This window comes from Mizuhopecten yessoensis, unplaced genomic scaffold, assembly GCF_002113885.1.
Source record: "Mizuhopecten yessoensis strain PY_sf001 unplaced genomic scaffold, ASM211388v2 scaffold4805, whole genome shotgun sequence".
NCBI classification, from domain to species: domain Eukaryota; kingdom Metazoa; phylum Mollusca; class Bivalvia; order Pectinida; family Pectinidae; genus Mizuhopecten; species Mizuhopecten yessoensis.
Window position 1 is genome coordinate 1,258,164 of NW_018405730.1, and position 25,345 is coordinate 1,283,508.

At 37.0% G+C, this 25,345-nt stretch overlaps 1 protein-coding gene across 5 annotated transcripts in view; it reads right to left on the bottom strand.

Annotated features, from left to right (window-relative positions):
- The window catches only part of LOC110449732 (polypeptide N-acetylgalactosaminyltransferase 5-like), a 211,184-nt gene that overhangs the window by 178,191 nt on the left and 7,648 nt on the right, over positions 1-25,345 (bottom strand). Inside the window, exon 2 of one of the 5 annotated variants that reach the window (XM_021496784.1) lies at positions 15,529-15,581. The gene's annotated coding sequence lies outside the window, so the exon portion shown is untranslated. Of the gene's footprint in view, positions 1-6,240; positions 6,308-6,800; positions 7,045-7,192; positions 7,347-8,924; positions 9,232-15,528; positions 15,582-25,345 lie in introns of those variants that run through there. The other 4 variants (XM_021496787.1, XM_021496786.1, XM_021496785.1 and 1 more) reach the window with 4 other exon arrangements.

Genomic DNA, 25,345 nt, shown 5'->3' on the forward strand with positions numbered 1-25,345 from the left:
GGACCCAGAGTCATTTGTTACACGGAAACACAGGGACCCAGAGTCATTTGTTACACGGAAACACAGGGACCCAGAGTCATTTGTTACACAGAAACACTGATGTCAAGAAAAGAACAATGATTCCCTCAGAAAACATTTCATCTCATTGGAAAAGGAACACTGATGTCCCAAAGGAACACTTATGTCCTGAAGGAACACTGATGTCCCAAAGGAACACTTAAGCTCCAGACATTCTTTCTGATGGGACCAATAATTTCCAAAGGAACACATGGAAGCCCCAATGAATTCCATTTCTTTGACAACTGAAGTCCCAAAGAAACACTGCGGCCCTGATAACTTCTATATCACAGATATAGATGATGTGTTAATGGGTTGGAGTTCAAATAATGATTCAAGCTGTTTTGTACATTTTCAGAAGCCAGATACTGGCTGTAGGTCGTTGGATTTTTCCCTGGGATTTTCCTCCACCATCGAAACCTTGCACGTCCTTAAATGACCATAGCTGTTAATAGGACGTAAAAACACAAACAAACCAAACCAAATTGTACATTTTCAGTATATTGTATTAAACATTGTACTCATATCTAGATTCAACTGATTGTACATCTTCAGCATCTCTTATATATGGTAGCTTCCTTGTGCCATTTTGTTTTCTAATCTTTTTGCCTGGAAAAGATGAGATTTAGTCAATTTTAGCTCTCGTTGTTTCATCTTTCCAGAGCATAAAGATGATGGAACGAGAATGAGGGTTCGTTAACGCTTATCATTTTGCCCCAAAAGAACAAGATTTAAGGTCTGTTTATACCCGGGGCGAAAAGACAAAAAAAAAAATATATAGGCAAAATTGAATCATTTCATCACCACTTTTAAGTCTGTACTTGAGTATTAATTTGTTTATAACTCCCTCTAGGGGTATGAGTCGACAAGTCATAAACATTTAGCAGGTGCACTCTACCTACATTAACGTAATCTACCTGAGAATGTCAGAGATAATATACACCAGACATTTTACAGGTATACAGCCTTTGGGTTCTTTAAATTAATGATCTTGTAAATTATGATTATGTTCAAAAATCATTATAGCATTTTTAATATATATCTGAAATGACACAACACTTAAACATGACACATTACCATGTTATATTATTCAGAAAACGGGCTTAAACCAGACATCAGGTTGCAGACAATTAAATATTTAGCTATTACTTAAGATTTGCGGACTAATTTGGCAATTACATTTTCATGTGTCCTAGCTTGCACGGCAAAACAGCAGAGAAAGAGGATACATGTACTTAGTTCTAAAGGACTGAGAAAGGGGATACTAAGTTCTAAAGGACTGAGAAAGGGGATACTTAGTTCTAAAGGACTGAGAAAGAGGATACTAAGTTCTAAAGGACTGAGAAAGGGGATACTAAGTTCTAAAGGACTGAGAAAGGGGATACTTTGTTCTAAAGGACAGAGAAAGGGGATACTAAGTTCTAAAGGACTGAGAAAGGAGATACTAAGTTCTAAAGGACTGAGAAGGGGGATACTTAGTTCTAAAGGAATGAGAAAGGGGATACTTAGTTCTAAAGGACTGAGAAAGGGGATACTAAGTTCTAAAGGACAGAGAAAGGGGATTAATAGTTCTAAAGGAATGAGAAAGGGGATACTAAGTTCTAAAGGACAGAGAGAGGGGATACTTAGTTCTAAAGGAATGAGAAAGGGGATACTTAGTTCTAAAGGACAGAGAAAGGGGATACTAAGTTCTAAAGGACAGAGAAAGGGGATACTAAGTTCTAAAGGACTGAGAAAGGGGATACTAAGTTCTAAAGGACTGAGAAAGGGGATACTAAGTTCTAAAGGACTGAGAAAGGGGATACTTAGTTCTAAAGGACAGAGAAAGGGGATACTTAGTTCTAAAGGACTGAGAAAGGGGATACGAAATTCTAAAGGACTGAGAAAGGGGATACTAAGTTCTAAAGGACTGAGAAAGGGGATACTAAGTTCTAAAGGACTGAGAAAGAGGATACTAAGTTCTAAAGGACTGAGAAAGGGGATACTAAGTTCTAAAGGACTGAGAAAGGGGATACTAAGTTCTAAAGGACTGAGAAAGGGGATACTAAGTTCTAAAGGACTGAGAAAGGGGATACTAAGTTCTAAAGGACTGAGAAAGGGGATACTAAGTTCTAAAGGACTGAGAAAGGGGATACTTAGTTCTAAAGGACTGAGAAAGAGGATACTTAGTTCTAAAGGACTGAGAAAGAGGATACTTAGTTCTAAAGGACTGAGAAAGGGGATACTTAGTTCTAAAGGACTGAGAAAGGGGATACTAAGTTCTAAAGGACTGAGAAAGGGGATACTAAGTTCTAAAGGACTGAGAAAGGGGATACTAAGTTCTAAAGGACTGAGAAAGGGGATACTAAGTTCTAAAGGACTGAGAAAGGGGATACTAAGTTCTAAAGGACTGAGAAAGGGGATACTAAGTTCTAAAGGACTGAGAAAGGGGATACTAAGTTCTAAAGGACTGAGAAAGGGGATACTAAGTTCTAAAGGACTGAGAAAGGGGATACTAAGTTCTAAAGGACTGAGAAAGAGGATACTAAGTTCTAAAGGACAGAGAAAGGGGATACTAAGTTCTAAAGGACTGAGAAAGGGGATACTAAGTTCTAAAGGACTGAGGAAGGGGATACGATGCTCACCATGACAGAAAAAATGTTTTTGTGGATACAGACACTATGAGTAAGGTGCATGGAGCAAGTAAATGATCTCACTACTGAATGAAATGCTAATTATATCTAAGCTTCAAAATCACACCAGGATATTTGATTAGATAACAATGCTAATTATCAATAATTTATGGGATTTACTATACTAACCTAGATATTGGCTGTGTGCTGTCAGCCATGTAACTTTGGCAGTGATAGTATTTATTACCAGGACCGACATGTAACGTCGGATATATACCTATAGCTATAGTCAGGTAACACAGACAAAATCATATACAGACAAAATGGCATATTGCCCTTAATTTCCATAAATAAAAAATCAGAAACTAAATGATTGTTAACTGTAACAGCTTAAACTTTTTCAGTAAATTGTGAATTCTGTTCCACAACTCAACTGGATTGACTTAAGTGACAATTACCGTAACTGTTAGCAGTTTTAAGAAACTTTATCTCATTCACCCCTGAAATTTCTTAATGAGCTATTCCAACTCTTGAACTGGAAGAGTTCAAACATGTTTTCAGGGGTGAATGAGTTAATTGAAGCAAGATATTTATTGTATATTATATCATATTTGTAACTGTTCTTCGTTGCTTTTCCACCGTCTGATTTTACTATGTTAATAATGTTTAACAATTGTATTCTCCATGTCTTATACATGTACATAGTGTCTCTGTTTGATAGGATCATATTGAAAATTAAATTTATATCTAAATGTTACCCTAGCTGTGTAAGGAAAGATGTCATTATTATTATTAGAATTGAACATTAGGGTTATCAAGATTATATGATGTAAATAAGCTTGGGATATTACCTACGTGGTATAATTTGTGTTTGTTTACCCAATTTTAACTAATACCTGCAAATTACAACAGCTGTTAGTAAGACCATAACCATCTTTCTATAATGAGGAGAGGGAGTTGAAGTAATCAAACTATTCAAAGTTTATGTATAATGGGACTCAGAGCCACGCTCAACTGTGGCAGGTTTTAATTGGAATTTATACATATACTCATGTTTGCCTTCATGAGGGAATTTATACATTTAGCTCAATTGGTAAAGGTTTGTTTGAACCCTGGTAAAACATACACCCTACTCTGCCCCCCCCCCCCTCCCCCCCAACCTTATACTTCCTCTTACACAACCTGCACATCCAAATGTATCATAGCCATATCCTTCCTTCACGTGACTGAATATATGTATCCAACCCCCCAACCTAATGTATCGTAGCCATATCCTTCCTTCACCTGACTGAATATATGTATCCTATCCCCCAACCTAATGTATCATAACCATATCCTTCCTTCACGTGACTGAATATATGTATCCTATCCTCCAACCTATGTATCATAACCATATCCTTCCTTCACGTGACTGAATATATGTATCCTATGCCCCAACAACCTAATGTATCATAGCCATATCCTTCCTTCACGTGATTAAATCCCCCAACCTATTGTTTCGTAGCCATATCCTTCCTTCACGTGACTAAACCCCCCAACCTAATGTATCGTAGCCATATCATTCCTTCACGTGACTGAATATATGTATCCTATGCCCCAACAACCTAATGTATCATAGCCATATCCTTCCTTCACGTGACTGAATATATGTATCCTATCCCCCAACCTAAGGTATCGTAGCCATATCCTTCCTTCACGTGACTGAATATATGTATCCAACCCCCCAACCTAATGTATCGTAGCCATATCCTTCCTTCACGTGACTAAATCCCCCAACCTAATGTATCGTAGCCATATCCTTCCTTCACGTGACTAAATATATGTATCCTATCCCCCAACAACCTAGTGTATCGTAGCCATATCCTTCCTTCACGTGACTGAATATATGTATCCTATGCCCCAACAACCTAATGTATCATAGCCATATCCTTCCTTCACGTGACTGAATATATGTATCCTATCCCCAAACCTAATGTATCATAACCATATCCTTCCTTCACCTGACTGAATATATGTATCCTAGCCCCCAACCTAATGTATCGTAGCCATATCCTTCCTGCACGTGACTGAATATGTGTATCCTATCCCCCAACCTAATGTATCATATCCATATCCTTCCTTCACCTGACTGAATATACGTATCCTATCCCCCAAACTAATGTATCGTAGTCATATCCTTCCTACATCTGACTGAATATATGTATCCTATCCCCCAACCGAATGTAGCGTAGCCATATCCTTCCTTCACCTGACTGAATATACGTATCCTATCCCCCAAACTAATGTATCGTAGTCATATCCTTCCTTCATCTGACTGAATAAATGTATCCTACCCCCCAACAACCTAATGTATCATAGCCATATCCTTCATTCACCTGACTGAATATATGTATCCTATCCACCAACCTAATGTATCATAGCCATATCCTGCCTTCACGTGACTGAATATATGTATCCTATCCCCCACCAACCTAATGTATCGTAGCCATATCCTTCCTCCACGTGACTGAATATATGTATCCTATCCCCCACCCTAATGTATCGTAGCCATATCCTTCCTTCATGTGACTCAATATATGTATCCTATCCCCCAACCTAAGGTATCGTAGCCATATCCTTACTTCACGTGACTGAATATATGTATCCTACCCCCCAACCTAATGTATCATAGCCATATCCTTCCTTCACCTGACTGAATATACGTATCCTATCCCCCAAACTAATGTATCGTAGTCATATCCTTCCTTCATCTGACTGAATATATGTATCCTATCCCCCAACCTAATGTATCGTAGCCATATCCTTCCTGCACGTGACTGAATATATGTATCCAACCCCCCAACCTAATGTATCGTAGCCATATCCTTCCTTCATGTGACTGAATATATGTATCCTATCCCCCAACAACCTAATGTATCGTAGCCATATCCTTCCTTCACGTGACTGAATATATGTATCCTATCCCCAAACCTAATGTATCATAACCATATCCTTCCTTCACCTGACTGAATATATGTATCCTATCCCCCAACCTAATGTATCGTAGCCATATCCTTCCTTCACGTGACTGAATATATGTATCCTATCCCCCAACCTAATGTATCATAGCCATATCCTTCCTTCACCTGACTGAATATATGTATCCTATCCCCCAACCTAATGTATCATAGCCATATCCTTCCTTCATTATTATTCTCTTTATTTCCTCCTTTAAGAAGATTTTACAAACAGAATAATGTAGTTACAATGATAAATTAGATAATAAATGCAAAATCAAATAGATGGTAAGGTAAAATTAGTGCACAACGTAATATTAGATAACAATAGGAATAGGTAAATCAATTTGAGTAGAGTTTACAAAAGAATACATAATTAATAATGTTAAGAATGATATACACAAAAGTATTGAATATTCATTCGAAGTATGCATTAAGCATTTTTGACTGAATATATGTATATATATATAGCCTATCCCCAAACCTAATGTATCGTAGAACCCCCCTGACCCCCACAAATACATGCACACACTTGACTTCCTTAAAATATACACATACACACATGTACCACTTACCATGGCCCAAATAGACATATATCTGGTATAAATATGGATACCAGGTAGTAATATAGCCATGTATTAAACTCTGAGGATACTATTATAAACAATACCCCTATATACCACACATGGACTTCCCTGTACACCCAGGCACATCACATGTATACTACGTTGACAGGGGTGGTACTGTAAGACAGACCTGTTCCCTGTACATATGACAGATTAAAAATGTACTGTCTACCCAGATCAATAAAGGATTATCTACACTCACTGGGGATCAGGTATACTACAGGGGAATGTGGATATCAGAAATCAGTATGTGGTATTACTGGGAGGGGGGACAAAGGGTGGTGGAAGGGGGGAGAGAGATTTCTGACAGTATGATATAAACCAAGTAATAAAGTGAAAGTTCATAAGTAGCTAAGCTCCCGTTTAGCCACAGAGACATTAGCACAACTTCTGTGGGATGTAACCCCAAACGACCTCGATAAGAAATTGTATTAAGAAGATTGTTAATAAGTGATTTTCACCTGTAAAGGTATGAAAAAAGAAAAATGCAATCAAAGAACTGAACTTACCTGGCAAGTGAATAAATAATTCCCCGTCACACAGCCAATCTATAACCACAGGTAGATCCAAGGTAGGACAATGTTTATCTAAAGTATCAATCCCTCGCCAGGTATAGAGCACCCAGGTATGGGTACAACTGTTACACACGTGGTTTAGTAAGTGTGTATATAAGTCTGTCAATACTACAAATGACAATGGAAATGTCATCAACTTACCCTGGAGAGTAAGAAGTATAACAGCCCGCTAAGTCAATGAAATACAATAACTAGCAGGCTTAAAATAACCCGCAACTTGTCAATTACAGTAGCTATTTTACCTGTTTCTATTCATAATGTATAATTACAGGTAAAACTCAGGTAATTGCAGGTATGCTAATTAAAGAAAATAAAGCAGTATATACCTGGACAAAGTAAGATCCGTCAAGAGAGGAAATCGCAGGTGTGGCACATGCATACAGGTCCACGTTGACAATAAGCCCACGTTTGGCCAGTGTGTGCCTCACAGATAAGTAAGGACGGATGGTCCAACGACTGATAAGGCAGTAAGGTGTATTACAACTGTTACCTACAAACCACGACAAAGTAATCTGGGGGTGGAAACTCTCTAATCACAGACTGTAGAACAGTTAAATCTCTGACAGATTATCACCAAAGCATAAACATCAGACACATTCAGAGCATACAGATTAACAGCGAAATGTAAACAGTCATTAATGTTACTGGTGTATATATATATATATAGTTCTAATGTTACTGGTATATATATATATATATATATATATAGTTCTAATGTTACTGGTGTATATATATATATATATATATATAGTTCTAATGTTACTTTTTTTCCAAAAGTCAATTCAAATTCTAAACAAGCCATTTTATATTTATGAAACAGCAGACTTCAGCATAAATGTGTTGTTTAATTTACATGCATGTCATCATTCTACAGAATTCAGTGTCCAATTATTTTTACAGCCTGAATAAATTGACCTGAAAATATCAACATGATAGAAAACTTATGACACTAACTTCAATTGAAATTTGTATTTTTTGAATTTGATATGAACTTTGACATGAAAGTGATATAAATATTGCCTGAACTGACAAAGAAATTTGCTTGTGAATGCTTGTCACAGAGGAGTATCACAAGGGAATGCTATCTAACCATTATGGAGATCTTATCAGCCTCATTATATATTATAGTCTAAGTTAAACAGTAAAGGTCATACATACATTGCAATATTTATAGAATAACATTCCTCTGCCTGTATCTAATAGACATTTGGTGAAATTTCTACCTGATTCCCTTATTTGTCTTACATGACAATCTAAATATGACCCTCGTCTGTCCTGTAGGATTTGTATACAAAGCCTGTATACAGTGGTAAGTGTTAGAGGTATCTACTTGTGTGTGACTCCGATTCCCTTGTTTGTCTCATACGATTTGTATACAAAGGCATCACCCTGCATGGTAGGGAAATGACACTCTGTAGTAGACAATTCATGTAGGCACAGGTTGTTGTAAAATTAAGACAAAAAAAAAACAATAGAAAACATTTTTGTTTCGCCAATCACTAGGAATTACTTAGGCAAAAAACTAACTATGTTTGTTTCAGTTACTCTAACCTACAGGTGTAGCTGAACCCTAATGTTTACCTCCGACCTTAACTAATTTGTTCTCACTCAAATGCACTTAAATGCAGATAAATAACGTCATTACAAGCCACAGGCTGTCCATTGATGACTTACCTATGAGAAAATGTCTGATTTAAATATCTGAAACATATTTTTATTATTTTGCCTTATATACATCCTTCATAGATAGCATCTTAACAATATAATTCTGTTATAAATTGTCTTTTTAATTCCATTTTAAGCTAAAGGAGAACCTAAGATACAATATAATTGATGACAGAAATTAAAAAATAAAATACAAACCTGTCACACAAACCCATTCATTCTGGTCGGTACAAATATACACTGGTAAATTCATTAAAGAAACAATGTAAGGATGACTTCACAATGTGATACTTTAAGTAAAAATGTTCTAATACGGAGATAAAATACCAGCACAGATTTCCCGTCACATACATCATAAAAACAGAGGTTATTTGTAATAAAGGTTGATCTTACCGCAGTTCTCACTCCTTCCTTAAATATACACAGGGAAATCACACAGCACAGATGATCCGACACCTTGATGTCTGTTCCTTGTTAACGTACTTATCTAGAGTGACTGTCGCCACGCTCACAATACTGCAGCAGAGATACATGTATAGATCACGTTAATAAGCAGAGATGTTCTGATCAGTTGTTTATCCATTTATCCAGTGTGTCTTTTGTAACTATACTACAGCAGAGTATCCAACACAAATCTCGATCAGGTGTTTATCTGAGTGACTTCTGTCACTAAACTAAAGTGGTCATCCAGCACGACTCATGATCAGGTGTTTATATAGTGTAACCTTGTCACTATGTTGCAGCAAAGAACACACACTGGTAAAAGAAATAGGTCCACCCCGGTCTTTAAGATCTGGTATTTATCTGTGCAACTTTCGTCACTATGTTGCAGCCACTTTCACACACTTGTCGACATCAGGTGTTTATCTGAGTGACTTTTGTCACTGTGCTGCAGCCAGTATCACACACTTGTCTACATCAGGTGTTTATCTGAGTGACTTTTGTCACTATGTTGCAGCCACTTTCACACACTTGTCTACATCAGGTGTTTATCTGAGTGACTTTTGCCACTATGCTGCAGCCACTTTCACACACTCGTCTACATCAGGCGTTTATCTGAGTGACTTTGGTCACTATGTTGCAGCCACTTTCACCCACTTGTCTACATCAGGTGTTTATCTGAGTGACTTTTGTCACTGTGCTGCAGCCACTATCACACACTCATCAGGTGTTTACCCCTGTGACTTTTGTCACTGTGCTGCAGCAGTCATACAGCACATCTGATCAGGTACATCCCGTACGCGTTGGGTGATGGACAGAATTCAATTTGTTGTCTCAGAGCAGTGATCTCTGTGTGTAAGCAGGCTTGGTATTAACAGAGTGCCCTCTCCTACAGCCAGACAAGGGACATCCAGCACACACAACTATCAACACCTTACTAACTTACTTATAGACAGATCATAGTCGTCAAGAGATCGACATTGCACTTCATATGTCAACGGAAATATATGCACAGTTTAAGGTGTTAACAGACAAGTCAATAGTGATGTTTCCTATATAGATTAGACTCTGGTTACAATACACTACAGTACAGGGACCGCCCTATATAGGTACAAAAACACCTAGTACAGGGACCGCCCTACATAGGTACAAAACACCTAGTACAGGGACCGCCCTATATAGGTACAAAACACCTAGTACAGGGACCGCCCTATATAGGTACAACACACCTAGTACAGGGACCGCCCTATATAGGTACAAAACACCTAGTACAGGGACCGCCCTGTATGTTACAAAACACCTAGTACAGGGACCACCCTGTATGTTACAAAACAACGAGTACAGGAACCACCCTGTATGTCTCAAAACAACTAGTACAGGGACCACCCTATGTATGTTACAAAACAACTAGTACAGGGACCCCCCTATATAGGCACAAAACAACTAGTACAGGGACCTCCCTGTATGTTACAAAGCGCCTTCCTATGTATGTTACAAAACAACTAGTACAGGGACCCCCCTATATAGGCACAAAACAACTAGTACAGGGACCGCCCTGTATGTTACAAAACACCTAGTACAGGGACCACCCTATATACATGTAGGCACAAAACACCTAGCACAGGGACCACCCTATATAGGTTCAAAACACCTAGTACAGGGACCGCCCTATGTATGTTACAAAACACCTAGAACAGGGACCGCCCTATATACATGTAGGTACAAAACACCTAGAACAGGGACCGCCCTATGTATATGTTACAAAACACCAGCTAGTACAGGGACTGCCCTATATAGGTACAACACAACTAGTACAGGGACCACCCTGTATGTTACAAAACACCTAGTACAGGGACTGCCCTGTATGTTACAAAACACCTAGAACAGAGACCGCCCTACTGGGGTCTTTAAAAGCATGTGCGAGGGGGAGATAACTCAAATTAGAATCTCTCTTCATGACAACAAAGATGCATTCGAGCGGTCGAGGTTTGCCAATCATTCACAGGATGAAATACCCATACATGCAGTCTAAAACTACAGCAACTTCAACAAAAAAGGCAATCAGGGGGCGGCTAGGGTGCTAATTACATAGACAGTTGTGTATTGTGACTATTGTCCGAAATATTCCCGAAAAGGTTGTCCGGTAGGGGCTATTTTGAGTAGCTGTCAAGTATAAGTCAAACTCACAAAGTTACTTGGCAGAAAAACAGAATTAAAGATTATCAGGGTAACAGAGTTTATTAGAGTCTACGGGCTCATAGACCCCCTTGGTCTTTAAAGACGGGGTGTTTGAGCCACGTACTATACCCCTCCTTACCAAGAGATAACTAATATTATAAAGGGACCAGTCCACACTGAATACACTTAGTAATATAATTGGGCAGTCCATTCTGATACAATTTAACAGCAGAAGTCATTAAGACCTATATAGGGGTGTAGGGTGGGAAAGGTATAAACGTGCTTGATGGGTGTAGTGGGGTGGTAGGGTAGCTGGGGTTGTAGGGTAGCTGGGGTCGTAGGGTAGCTGGGGTCGTAGGATAGCTGGGGTCATAGCTAGGGTAGCTGGGTTCACTATTGGGCGTGTTAAGTTGGCATGTGCATGCAGTTAAGGTTTTCTACAGAGACACTAATATATTGCTTTAGCTGCACATGTGCACCTTTTTATTATAGCCTAAAAGAATGACATAAGATAACAAAATATCCTTAAACAGACCAGAAAGTCAAAACCACAACAATCACTATTATAGCTTAAAATCCACAGGATTACGATAGCAGTAGACCCTAAGGCTGAAGATACATTGTAGTCTTATCTCAGGTCTATATCACCAGGACAAACAACAGATCCCAGCCCCCTAGGGAGTTACACTTAATGATACCTACACCTCAACACTCAGAGATCTAGAGACAGCTGTGTTCAGGCCACAGTCAAAGGCTGATTAACACTGGTTGTGGAGAATGTGATTAGGGGGGGGGGGGGGGGGGGGGGGAGATTGATTCTTATAGGGGAAGATTTTTGAAAAGCAGCAGTTTCAGGCCAGTGATTGTTTATCTTTGCAATATATATATCATATTAGTATCAAAATATATCGTAAAATACATAAAACCCCTGTCTTTTTTTGGGGTCAAAGCATGCAAATTTTTCCCTTAAAAAATGTTTAATTATCAATTTACTTGAAAAATGGGTCTATTATGTCTATTTTTAAAGCTTAAGAAAATTTTGATTTTCCCAAATTCCTATAAGCACCTGTACAGTATGTTTATTATTATGTAAAATACAAAATACTGCAGGTAGTTAATTCATAAAGAACTATTGTTACACAACATAATCAAAGTAATCAATGCTTGTAACTTTGTTAAGCAATCAAACACAAGTATTTTGTTGACAGTTTTTGACACAAGTGGTTGATTAGTCTGAACAGATAATGAACAATGTTTTAAACTCAACTGATAAAACCCTGATTTTACAAATGTCAGTGGGGACTGGTTGGTTAATGACAGTGTGTAGGTAATTATATGTTAACACACAGAGCAACTAGTCTTTTAGCCCATAAAAACATATCAGATGATACAAAATATCCTGTATACTCAGGTGTCACGACGTCAGGTGAAAGGTTACTCCGTAGCTAACTAAATTCTGATGCATTTCAGAAGTCAACAAGATCATGCACAAAGTTGGAAGAAAGGTAATCTGTAGTAGCTATCATGGACAATGGTGGGATATAACTATCACAGACCATTTTGCAGCTACTGGTCACAGACATTGTGCTGTAGCTATTACAGACAATGGTGTAGCAATAACCGACATACTGTAGCTATTACAGACAATGCTGTAGCTATCATTGACAATACTGTAGCTATTACAGACAATACTGTAGCTATAACCGACATACTGTAGCTATTACAGACAATGCTGTAGCTATTACAGACATTCTGTAGCTATTACAGACAATGCTGTAGCTATCATTGACAATACTGTAGCTATTACAGACAATACTGTAGCAATAACCGACATACTGTAGCTATTACAGACAATAATGTAGCGATAACCGACATACTGTAGCTATCACCGACAATGCTGTAGCTATTACAGACAATGCTGTAGCTATTACACACAATACTGTAGCTATAACCGACATACTGTAGCTATTACAGACAATAATGTAGCGATAACCGACATACTGTAGCTATCACCGACAATGCTGTAGCTATTACAGACAATGCTGAAGCTATCATTGACAATACTGTAGCTATTACAGACAATGCTGTAGCAATAACCGACATACTGTAGCTATTACAGACAATAATGTAGCTATAACCGACATACTGTAGCTATCACCGACAATGCTGTAGCTATAACCAACATACTGTAGCTATTACAGACAATACTGTAGCTATTACAGACAATACTGTAGCAATAACCGACATACTGTAGCTATTACAGACAATGCTGAAGCTATTACAGTCATTCTGTAGCTATTACAGACAATGCTGTAGCTATAACTTACATACTGTAGCTATTACAGCCAATGCTGTAGCTATCATTGACAATACTGTAGCTAGTACAGACAATACTGTAGCTATAACCGACATACTATGGCTATTACAGACAATGCTGTAGCTATAACTGACAATGCTGTAGCTATAACTGACTATACTGTAGCTATAACTGATATACTGTAGCTATTACAGACAAAGCTTAGCTATTACTGACAATACTGTAGCTATAACTGACATACTGTAGCTATTACAGACAATGATGTAGCTATCACCAACAATGCTGTAGCTTTCACCGACAATGCTGTAGCTATAACTGACAATACTGTAGCTATAACTGATATACTGTAGCTATTACAGACAAAGCTTAGCTATTACTGACAATACTGTAGCTATAACTGACATACTGTAGCTATTACAGACAATGCTGTATCTATTACAGACAATGCTGTAGCTATTTCAGACAATGCTGTAGCTATTACAGACAATAATGTAGCTATAACCGACATACTGTAGCTATCACCGACAATGCTGTAGCTATAACTGACAATACTGTAGCTATAACTGATATACTGTAGCTATTACAGACAAAGCTTAGCTATTACTGACAATACTGTAGCTATAACTGACATACTGTAGCTATTACAGAAAATGCTGTAGCTATAACCGACATACTGTAGCTATTACAGACAATAATGTAGCGATAACCGACATACTGTAGCTATCACCGACAATGCTGTAGCTATTACAGACAATGCTGTAGCTATAATTGACAATACTGTAGCTATTACAGACAATACTGTAGCAATAACCGACATACTGTAGCTATTACAGACAATAATGTAGCGATAACCGACATACTGTAGCTATCACCGACAATGCTGTAGCTATTACAGACAATGCTGGAGCTATAACTGACAATGCTGTAGCTATAACTGACTATACTGTAGCTATAACTGATATACTGTAGCTATTACAGACAAAGCTTAGCTATTACTGACAATACTGTAGCTATAACTGACATACTGTAGCTATTACAGACAATGCTGTAGCTATTACAGACAATGCTGTAGCTATTACAGACAATAATGTAGCTATCACCGACAATGGTATCTTTAGAGACAGTATCAAAGACAATGTATTGTATACATCATTTCTGAAGACAAAGGTTGAAGTGTGTTTAAACATGCAATAAGTAGATTCCAAGCTTTACTTTTACTCATCAATCCTTAGGAATCAATCAATTCATTACCATAAATCTAGACAAGTAACAGATTGTTAATGTTAGATTTTATTTACACTTCCCTGCAGAGATCATTACAACATATACATTATAGGTTTGATAATGTATATAACCCTATCAACATTGATAACTAAACTTTTTATCTCAGAGTCAGGAATGATATGGAACTTTTCCAATGATTCTGTGTATGTATGTATTGATTTCGGTAACTATTGTCAGTTAGGGGGGTACAGCACTGTTAACGCTGGCATCCCAACAGGACAAGTCTGCAACAATCAAATTGAAGGTGGGCGGTAAAATGGTACTCCCCGACATATATACATGTAGATCACTGTTCCGACAGCAAAATCAATGTCATTGCCAGAATCCAGCAAGAGTTTGAAAGACATTGACAAAAAAAAGTAATGTTCTCTGGAGATTTTTCACATAATAGAATCTTTTTCCTTTTTTACTGCACCTGAAAACCAGTATTAGGTTGACACTACTTACAGAAGTTTAAAATACCTCATTTTCTTTTCCTGAATAATTCTGTCTTTCATTATTTATATATACGTGTTGCATGTTCTTATCACTTTAAAAATCCAAAATATCAATACTCTTTCCTCCCCAAAATTCATGTGGACTGATCCAAGATCAATTGAAGACAAACTAAACATTACAGATCAAGGGATGAAAGGCCGTAACCTATACAGAAACCTAGTGTGATTGATGTGCAACTTTTAACAAGAAACAGAATTTTCAAAACGAACAATAAAACCTTTTTTTCTTTTCTTGCAAAACCATATATATCAAGATGGCTCTAAGGAAAATCAATTTTACCTTAAAATGTAGATGTAATCTCTGGTGTTCCTCTGGTACTGCTAACCCCCATCCTACAAAATAGAAGCTCAGCATCAGTTACAAATCTAGACCTAACACAGAATTACATACAAAACACATTACATGTTACTGTGTTCTCTCATTCCAATTGTAACAAGGAGTCCGCTGCTTCAGTAGATATAGTGCACTAACACCACTGGAATGTAATAAGAGGTTCCATAAGTGCATGTCGTTTATCTTCTTTATCTAACTCAAGTTAATTTTAAAATCTACAAAAACGAAATGAGCTTCAGGGATCTTTTAGAGCCTGACACTAACAAGAGCTAGATTAACACGATCAACAAGCGTCGCCAGGTGTGGATTTTTTTCTAGGGGAAAGTGATGCAATTTCAGCTGGGAATAAAATTTGCCACCTTTTTAGCGGTTAGAATTGCTAAACAAAAATTGAATTTGTCACAATTTTCTTTTTATGAAACAGTCCATAATTAAGATGCTAACCATCAGTATTAGGAAAACTTCCATAAAGAAGACAGTATTTACTATCAACATATTGATCAAATAACCTCACATTCACCATTTCTCTGATGTCATAAATAGGCTCTTCCAATGATTCACAAAATGAAGCCATCAAGAAATGTCTCGACCATATTTCATATCCCTATACACTTAAGTCAGGTTAAGTTAACACATCTCACGCCACTAACATCCTAAATCATAAAACAATGGCTCAAAGTGCATTTCCTGTTCCCAGTGCGACTGTAAACTGTCTCCATGACGATTACCATATGCCAGTAAAACAGGAAGTGATGATCACCATTAACTAACATGATCATCCAGTATTATTGTTTATGAACTATTCTGCATTTCATCAATATTTTTGAGTGGACTTACTCAGAAATGCCTATCAAGGCATCCAATATCCTCTGAATAAACTTCTATCTGATCACAAGCTTCAGATAGACACTGTATGATATATATCATATTAAACTGGAACAAGTTTGAGATTCTTTTTGTAACACACAATGATCTTGGATATGGGAGTAAATTATATTATTGTATATTTACCTCTGCATGGCATTGCCACTACATAGCCCTGCCTAATTCAGATGGCATTCATATTGACTGTAAATGCCATACCCCACGTGTTGGCACCATGGAAAACAGCTGTTCTATTCACTGACCAAGCTCACACAATATATATATTAATTTTAACGTAATAGGAAATTTTCATAAACAGTACCGGGGTATTTTTATTTCTGCAGTATGAAAATACTCCAAAATAGTAAATATAATTGCTTTGAACTGTGTTGATATGGCATTTACAGTCTATATGAATGACACATTTTTGCCAAAGCAAACATCATAATTTGCGTTAAAAACACATCATGATGTCTGCCTGCAAAGCTTTGTCATTCATTTAGATTGTAAATGCCATATTGACACAGTTAAATGTTTAAAGTTGTGTTTAAATGTGATGTATTATTGTGTTTACATAAATAGATATAGGGGTGTTGTATCATTAGGTACATATGTATCAATAGATCAAAATAAAGGTGATACATGCATTGTTGTACTACATATTCCTGGACAGCATCAGTAAAATGTAGCTTCATCGTGCCAGATATCAAACATCAAACTGAATTCAATTAAAACTGAACCAATTACAATCTTCTCACAAGAGCGAACAATCTATAGCTCTACAGGAAGTTAATAATCCTATAATCTACGACAACCCCTTGTAGCCCCCAAACACCATCATTCATCATATAACCATCAATTAGCTTTCAAACTCAAACAAATCTTACATGTAAATTAAACCAAAGAATCAGAATTTTGCTCAGTACTTTCTCTTTCTGTCAATATCTAGTGTTAATAAGCAATTTAATCTTCAAAGCAGATTGTTTTTGTAATTAGAATTTGTCACAGAATGCAGGGATCTGTTATCCTAGACCGGTTTGACTATGTTTTTACTACAGCTTAATGCTGACATTACAATGATGTATTACTGATATTATCAATAATTGAACAAGTTTAATGAAAAATACAAATTGGAACTTAATGATGTTATGTATTTGACACTTGATTATGGGTTATTGAGTTATGTCCCTTTGTAACAGGACACAGTTTCTGTGCCCATACAGTATCTATCATTCTATCTATAAATACTGCAACGCCCTCTTTCAAGTACTCTGTGCAGCAAGTACTTGTAATACTTGTGAATATTCTGTGTTAAGGGAAAATGTACCATTGCATCCCTAATCACAAAGAAGAGTCTCACTACAGAGTCTTTTTTCACTCAGAGTTATCTACCTTCTATATTAACAACCAAACAGAGGTTTTTTTCACTCAGAGTTACGTATCTACCTTCTATATTATATAGATACAGCCAAACAGAGTTTTTTTCACTCAGAGTTATCTACCTTCTATTTTATATAGATACAACCAAACAGAGTTATTTTTTCACTCAGAGTTATCTATCTTCTATATTATATAGATACAACCAAACAGAGTTTTTTTTCACTTGGAGTTATCTACCTTCTATATTATATACATGTAGATACATTCCAAACAGAGTTTTTTTTCACTCAGAGTTATCTACCTTCTATATTATATAGATACAACCAAACAGAGTTTTTTCACTCAGAGTTATCTACCTTTTATATTATATAGATACAACCAACAGAGGTTTTTTTTCACTCAGAGTTATCTACCTTCTATATTATATAGATACAACCAAACAGAGTTTTTTTCACTCAGAGTTATCTACCTTCTATAATATATAGTTACAACCAAGCAGAGTTTTTCTGGCTTAGAGTTACTTCCCCTGTCAAATTACGCATCTGTAACAGGAAAGAGAATAGTGTGCTTCCAGCAAGGATCGAACCCACGATCCCTACGTTCCTAGTCGGACGCTCCACCACTGGATAAAGGGAAATTCCCTCTAGCTCGAAGCTAGAAGGTGACCGAAATCCTCTGTACAATGTGCCACACAGCTTTAATGCTCATTGTAGTTTGAGGCTTTGCAACCCATAAAATTAGACACTCATGTTGATGCTGTACATGTATTCTTCCTAAATGGTAAAGTGTGGGCTTTGTTACGAAAAGGTCTCGAGTTTGACCCCTGCACTCTTTCTGCTTTTCTTTTTTCATTTCTATTTTCAAACATGTATAGTTAAATGCCTCATGTGGTTTTCATGGAATATTTCTTTTGATAAGGACTTAAGAATTTCACAATAGTGACAAAGGTAATAATGTCATCTAACTTGTTGATAGCCTCTAACTGAAGTGTTCTATAAAAGCACTTCAACCTTAACTCATTCACCCCTGAAATTTCATAATGAACTATTCCAATCATCGAATTGGAAGAGTCAAATGTGTCTTCAGGGGTGAATGAGTTAAACATGGAATTCATTTGCTCCTCCATTTGTACTTAATCAAATTTCATTTCGTTTGAAATATTCATTGTGACCAAACAATGTGAACATGAAATTCAATTTTCAGATGACAAATTTATTTATTCATAACTATAGCTTTCAACAAAAAGTGCATAAATGGAAAAAAACAACATTTTATTTGATATAATACATTATCAGGGGCGTTTCTAGGATATTTGAAAGAGGGCGAAGAATCAAATCTTTGGCCAAGCGGAGCGAGTCGAATATTTTTTTGGACCTTTTTTTTTTTGCTAAAAAACTACGGATCACCCATCGGATGGGGGAATCAGTATAAAAAGAAGTCAGAGTATGTGTTTAATTAATGAATATGATAAATTGCCATATTCAATACAATATCAGCAGATTACGATAGTTTTTTTTTGTTTTTTTGAAAAGAGGGGTGTACGCCCATTACGCCCTCACCTGGACCCGCCCCTGATTATCATATGTGATATACATTTTTTTAAACCTCTGCCTGGAAAACTGCCAAGTGAGAGTCTGGGAGTTGTGGCGGTATAGGGCGTGGCTTCAAAGGAGGTGGTCTAATAGGCCTACTAACCCCCTCTCTAGAATATTGAATTATTTAGAAATAATAAACTGTAATAGTTTTGATCACTTGGATGTCTTATTCGAAGTTCTAAACTAGGGGGAGATAAGCTAGTAGTAAAATGCAGTTGAGAAATTCTTCATAAAAACTTAGGGACTGGTAGTCAGTCTTTGGGGCTGGTAGTCAGTCTTTGATACGCATTACAGTGTCCTGTAGTGGAATGACTAGTTTATGACTGCCTCACTGAGCACCGTGATTTAATGAGCACAATATACATGTATTAATCAGGGTTCAGGACAGAGAAAGACTCTCAGCATCACCTGAGAAACGGTGATCACTACCTGTTGATGACTGTTTACTCACCTGTTAACGAGAAATCAGGTATCTTTATCCGCAGGGTATCACATATCAGATACGTCAATAAATAAATGTATGGCTACTGTAATCAATTGTCATCACATAGTCAGGGAGCAAGTAACACTGTCCCACTGAAGCCAAGAAAATTAAAGTCAAAACTGATTTCTGATTTATTGATTTAGTGATCCTTTCTTGCTAAATTAATCAAAGGAATTCCCTCATCTAACTTTATTCACATTCATCAAAAAAATCATGTCATTAACTCAATCTACTAGAATGCATGTAGCTAACATGTAAACTTTGATATATGTGTTATACACATCCCAGACAGAAACCACCTGCAGTATTTCCTGACACTACAACTAAAATCCTTTATTTATATTCTGACATTCTGCTACCACTAGCCCTCCACCACTGGGTCCAGGGTTCGAGACCTACGTGGGGCAGTTGCCAGATACTCAGGCCATATGGGTAGTTGATTTTTCTCCAGGACCTCCAGCTTTCCTCCACCACCAAAACCTGGTAAATCCTTAAATGCGTAGCTGTTAATAGGAAGTAAAACACAAACAAACCAAAACCTACATTTACGATGTGTACATACCTGATAAATTCTAATGACTTCTATGATAATCTGAAAGCCATGCCTACAATACAGAGTCCTGCAGTTTCTATAGATGTGGTCAGGGGTCAACATATCATCAATGACTTTAAGTAGGGGATGGTTTATTACCAGACATGGGCTTATTGTAGGATAAATACGGTATATTTGTGCACCCATCTAATTTAGTGCTACATTTATCTTTTTATATGCCGGACCAAAGTGATCTTATGTTTGATGGTTGCTTATTGTAACTTCTCAAACTATAGCACAACAAGATTCAATATAAAAAACCAGCAGTGCCCTAGCAGCTGTTATCCTTATATTCATGAATCAATCTCCCCTAAAATCTGGATAGGTACATATTTCAGGCATGAAATATTCATCATGATAGGTATATTTTATGGGGGATGAAAATTTTATAAGACACCAAAATTACTTTTTGGCATAAACTCGTACACAATTTACACATACTCTCTCTTGATACTTTATTTCGGGAAAATATGGCACTTGTAGCAAGGGGAAACAGCCTGTATTTGGCTGTAAAGCCTGTATTTGGCTGTTAAACTAAACAAAACAAATGACAAAATCATCATGTAAAGAAAATATACATTAACAAACTACACTAAGGGAACAACATATGAAAACAAGACAAATCAAAGAAGCAATCAAAATCAGGAAAACTCAAAATATGAAAAGAGATGAGGGGGACACCAGCTGAGTCATCTGTATGACCCAGCACTATTGACCTAAACGAGTAGGGAGATCTACACCGTACCATCCCATGTCAGGTGACATGTGAAATTTAAAACTTTGTGACATCATTGTACAGGTACACAATACAAATCTCATCATTGTACAGGTATACATACACAACACAAATCTCTCAAACACCTGGTACATTTAAACTAAGGCTAAATTTCTAAAAGCAAACTTTTGAATTTTCTCAAGATAATAATTTTGCCAGGAGTCTAGCTATATATACAAACCATTTAATCCACTCAAAATTTACCTGTTAATGAGCATTTCATATCCCTTAATTCATACATTCTTGTAACTTTAATCACAATGTTGGTATTTGAAAGAGAAATTGTAATGGTATTTTTTTTATTAACTCTTAACTTTTTATTGCTTTTATTGATAAGTGAAAGCAGTATACAGATTTTAGCTATTAATGCTGTCAATGATATAAAGCTATTTAAAAGAGTACTCATGACCATGAAATAAATGACACCAGCTAGTCATCTTTACCATTAAATTACCCATTACTTCTCATCTACTTCTATAGCTTACATTTTGTGTCCTAAATGTGTCTCAGTCTGACAGGTGTACAGACAAGTGAACACAGGTAAGATCAATGCTCAACAGACATCTTATTATGACCTCACACTTGAGGTCAAATTTGCATGAGGTCATTAGGTCAGATGTCAAACAGCATTACAGGTGTACAGTGATCCTGATGAGCACCTTCAACAGTGAGCAGGTGTAAATGGCCATACATGACAGACTGGACATCAATTACAACCTGTTAAGTATTATCTACAGGTAACATATACAGGTAAAAACAGTACAATTACTACATACCAACGGTGAGCACTACACACCAAATAAGAAAACCAACAAAAAAAAGTGATGCTATTTGTTCACATCCTGATTATTATGATCAAAACTTTGATATATTTCCATGCACATTTGGAAATTTGTACAGTAATATGCATCATCATGTTGCGTTTAAATAGACTATCTGGAGAAAATCTGTAGTATATAAATTGTTTACCAGCCAGTATGGACTTTCCACAGTATTTTGGAAACTGCTGCGAAAATTGAATGGAGAAAATTTTATGGCATATAGCACGTTTTATTTCCTTTTCATGTTACATGTATATTGTTTAATGTATTACTAAATCTTCTCATCTAGGTTTGGAGTTGGTTAAATATAAAACACAAACTTACAGAAAGGAAACAGGGATAATAACTCCAAGTTTATTATCAACAGGTTTCAATATAAGAGTAACCCTTGAACCCACGACCTAGTGGTGGAGGGCTAGTGATCTTAGACTGTCGGATGCCTTACCCACATGGACATGGCCTAAGCCTTGAACCCGCGACCTAGTGGTGTAGGGCTAGTGATCTTAGACTGTCGGATGCCTTACCCACATGGACATGGCGTAAGCCTTGAACCCACGACCTAGTGGTGTAGGGCTAGTGATCTTAGATGATCGGATGCCTTACCCACATGGACATGGCGTAAGCCTTGAACCCACGACCTAGTGGTGGAGGGCTAGTGATCTTAGATGATCAGAGGTCTTACCCACATGGACATGGCGTAAGCCTTGAACCCAACACCTAGTGGTGTAGGGCTAGTGATCTTAGACAATCAGATGCCTTACCCACATGGACATGGCGTAAGCCTTGAACCCACGACCTAGTGGTGGAAGGCTAGTTATCTTAGCAGTCGGATGCCTTACCCACATGGACATGGCGTAAGCCTTGAACCCACGACCTAGTGGTGTAGGGCTAGTGATCTTAGACTGTCGGATGCCTTACCCACATGGACATCGCATATTAGCCTTGAACCCAGGACCTAGTGGTGTAGGGCTAGTGATCTTAGACGGTCAGATGCCTTACCCACATGGACCCATAATGTACTGTGTTATCACATAATGTACTGTGTTATCACACAATTTACTTTGTTATCACATAATGTTCTGTGTTATCGCACAATTTACTGTGTTATCACATAATGTACTGTGATAACACACTACAGTATGTGATATCACAGTACATTATGTGATAACACAGTAAATTGTGTGATAACACAGTACATTATGTTATAACACAGTACATTATGTGATAACACAGTTCATTGTGTGATAACACAGTACATTATGTAATAACACAGTACATTATGTGATAACACATGATGTAATGTGTTATCACATAATGTACTGTGTTATCACACAATGTACTGTGTTATCACATAATGTACTGTGTTATCACATGATGTAATGTGTTATCACATAATGTACTGTGTTATCACATAATGTACTGTGTTATAACATAATGTACTGTGTTATCACACAATGTACTGTGTTATCACATAATGTACTGTGTTATCACATAATGTACTGTGTTATCACATGATGTACTGTGTTATCCAGTGAATATACCCATGTCATAATTTTGGCATGTTTACCCATGTAATATGACCTATCAGCCCTGTAATTGGTTGTAAATTTCAATTGTTTCAATTGTGATGTCATGCCTAGGACAAGTACATGACGTCACAGACTTATAAACTGGAGTCAAACTGGCGGCTTTTTACATTTCAAGGTTGCATATAAATTGTCATTTTACACGAATAAATGCCACAAGGCTTGATTATGTGATTAAAAGTATCTGACACTTGTCTTCATTTCATATGAAATTTATGAAACTTGTCACAAATTTTTCATTTTAGCTCGCCAGTGGCTTGCTCAATTACAAATTTCTTAGACTCGTTTTATAAATCTCATATGAAATGGAAACTCATGCAAGATCCTATATATAGATACATAGTAAATCATGCATGCAGCTGTGGCATGCTCAGTGGTCACTCTCACCTGTGAGGGATTAATATAATATTAATACATGTATACCTGTCATATCTAAAGGAATACAGGTGTGAATTTATGTACCTTTCTGACACTCCAAATGTTTCACTCCTGCTAAAGACCTACCTCATTCATCTACTACCAGATATCTTATATATACGCAGTGTGTGTCACATACATCCAAAAGTGACTGATGTTAGTTATCTCTTTGACATAGCGAGTTTCAGACTTCGTAAACTGATGTGGTTGATGTTGGGTCTGGAAATATAAATTGATTATTATCGAATATAGACCTGGTGCAGTTACAGTCACAAATTGTCTGAAGTGTTTATATTTGATTCAATTGATAATATTGCAGACTTCTGTCCACATCATATAAAAGCAGGTTTGACTAAAGCAAGTTCATGCAAGCCTTCATAAAACTTGTCTTTTTTTACTAAATTCTCTGATATTCTTCATGTTTCATGTAAAACTATCGACCTTACAGCCGCTGAATCACACACAATAGACAAATATTGACCGTATAAATAATCATACAACACTATCAAACCTCACACAATTTAGAAAACCATATTTTTTTACTTTAGTAGCTACGATTGTATTAGCCTGGAAGGCAGACACATCTTTTACTGCTCCTGATCTCTAACAAACTGTACAAAACTAACTATACACAATGTATTACATTATACAGTCTAACAAAGGCCAGACCTACACAAATCCTTTGTCAGGACCAGATTACTGACCAACTCCTGAATTCATTCCCGAAAATGTGGAGGATCAATTAGGAAAACACTAATCTACCCACAGAATCCTGACACCTCAACCTTTATAGTACCCTTCATGTTACAGACTCAAAGTTAACAGTGAAATAGAATATAGTTATAACAGGATAGATAAGGTTGCCAAAATTCATTTGATTACAAGAGGCCCAGAGGGCCTGTATCGCCCACCTGGATACCTAAGCAATCATGGCAAACTATTCTCAAAATGAGATCAAGGGAATAGGCCAGACCCCAAGGCAAATCCTTGTAGCATAGCTATATTACATTTTTCATTCCCAGCAATTTTATGTATGGTTATGGGGTGGGGATCTCAACTGTTTCCAAGCTTTGACTCAGAAACTAGGTCCCTAGAGTTGTGGCCAGACCCCAGGATCGATTCTAATATTGTGACTGCATTTGTCTCTTTTTGCCAAGCATTTGTATATATAGTTTTGGGGTGGGGATCTCAACCGTTTCAAAGTTATGACCCAGGGGCCAAGTCTGCAAGGGTGGGGCAGACCCTGGGA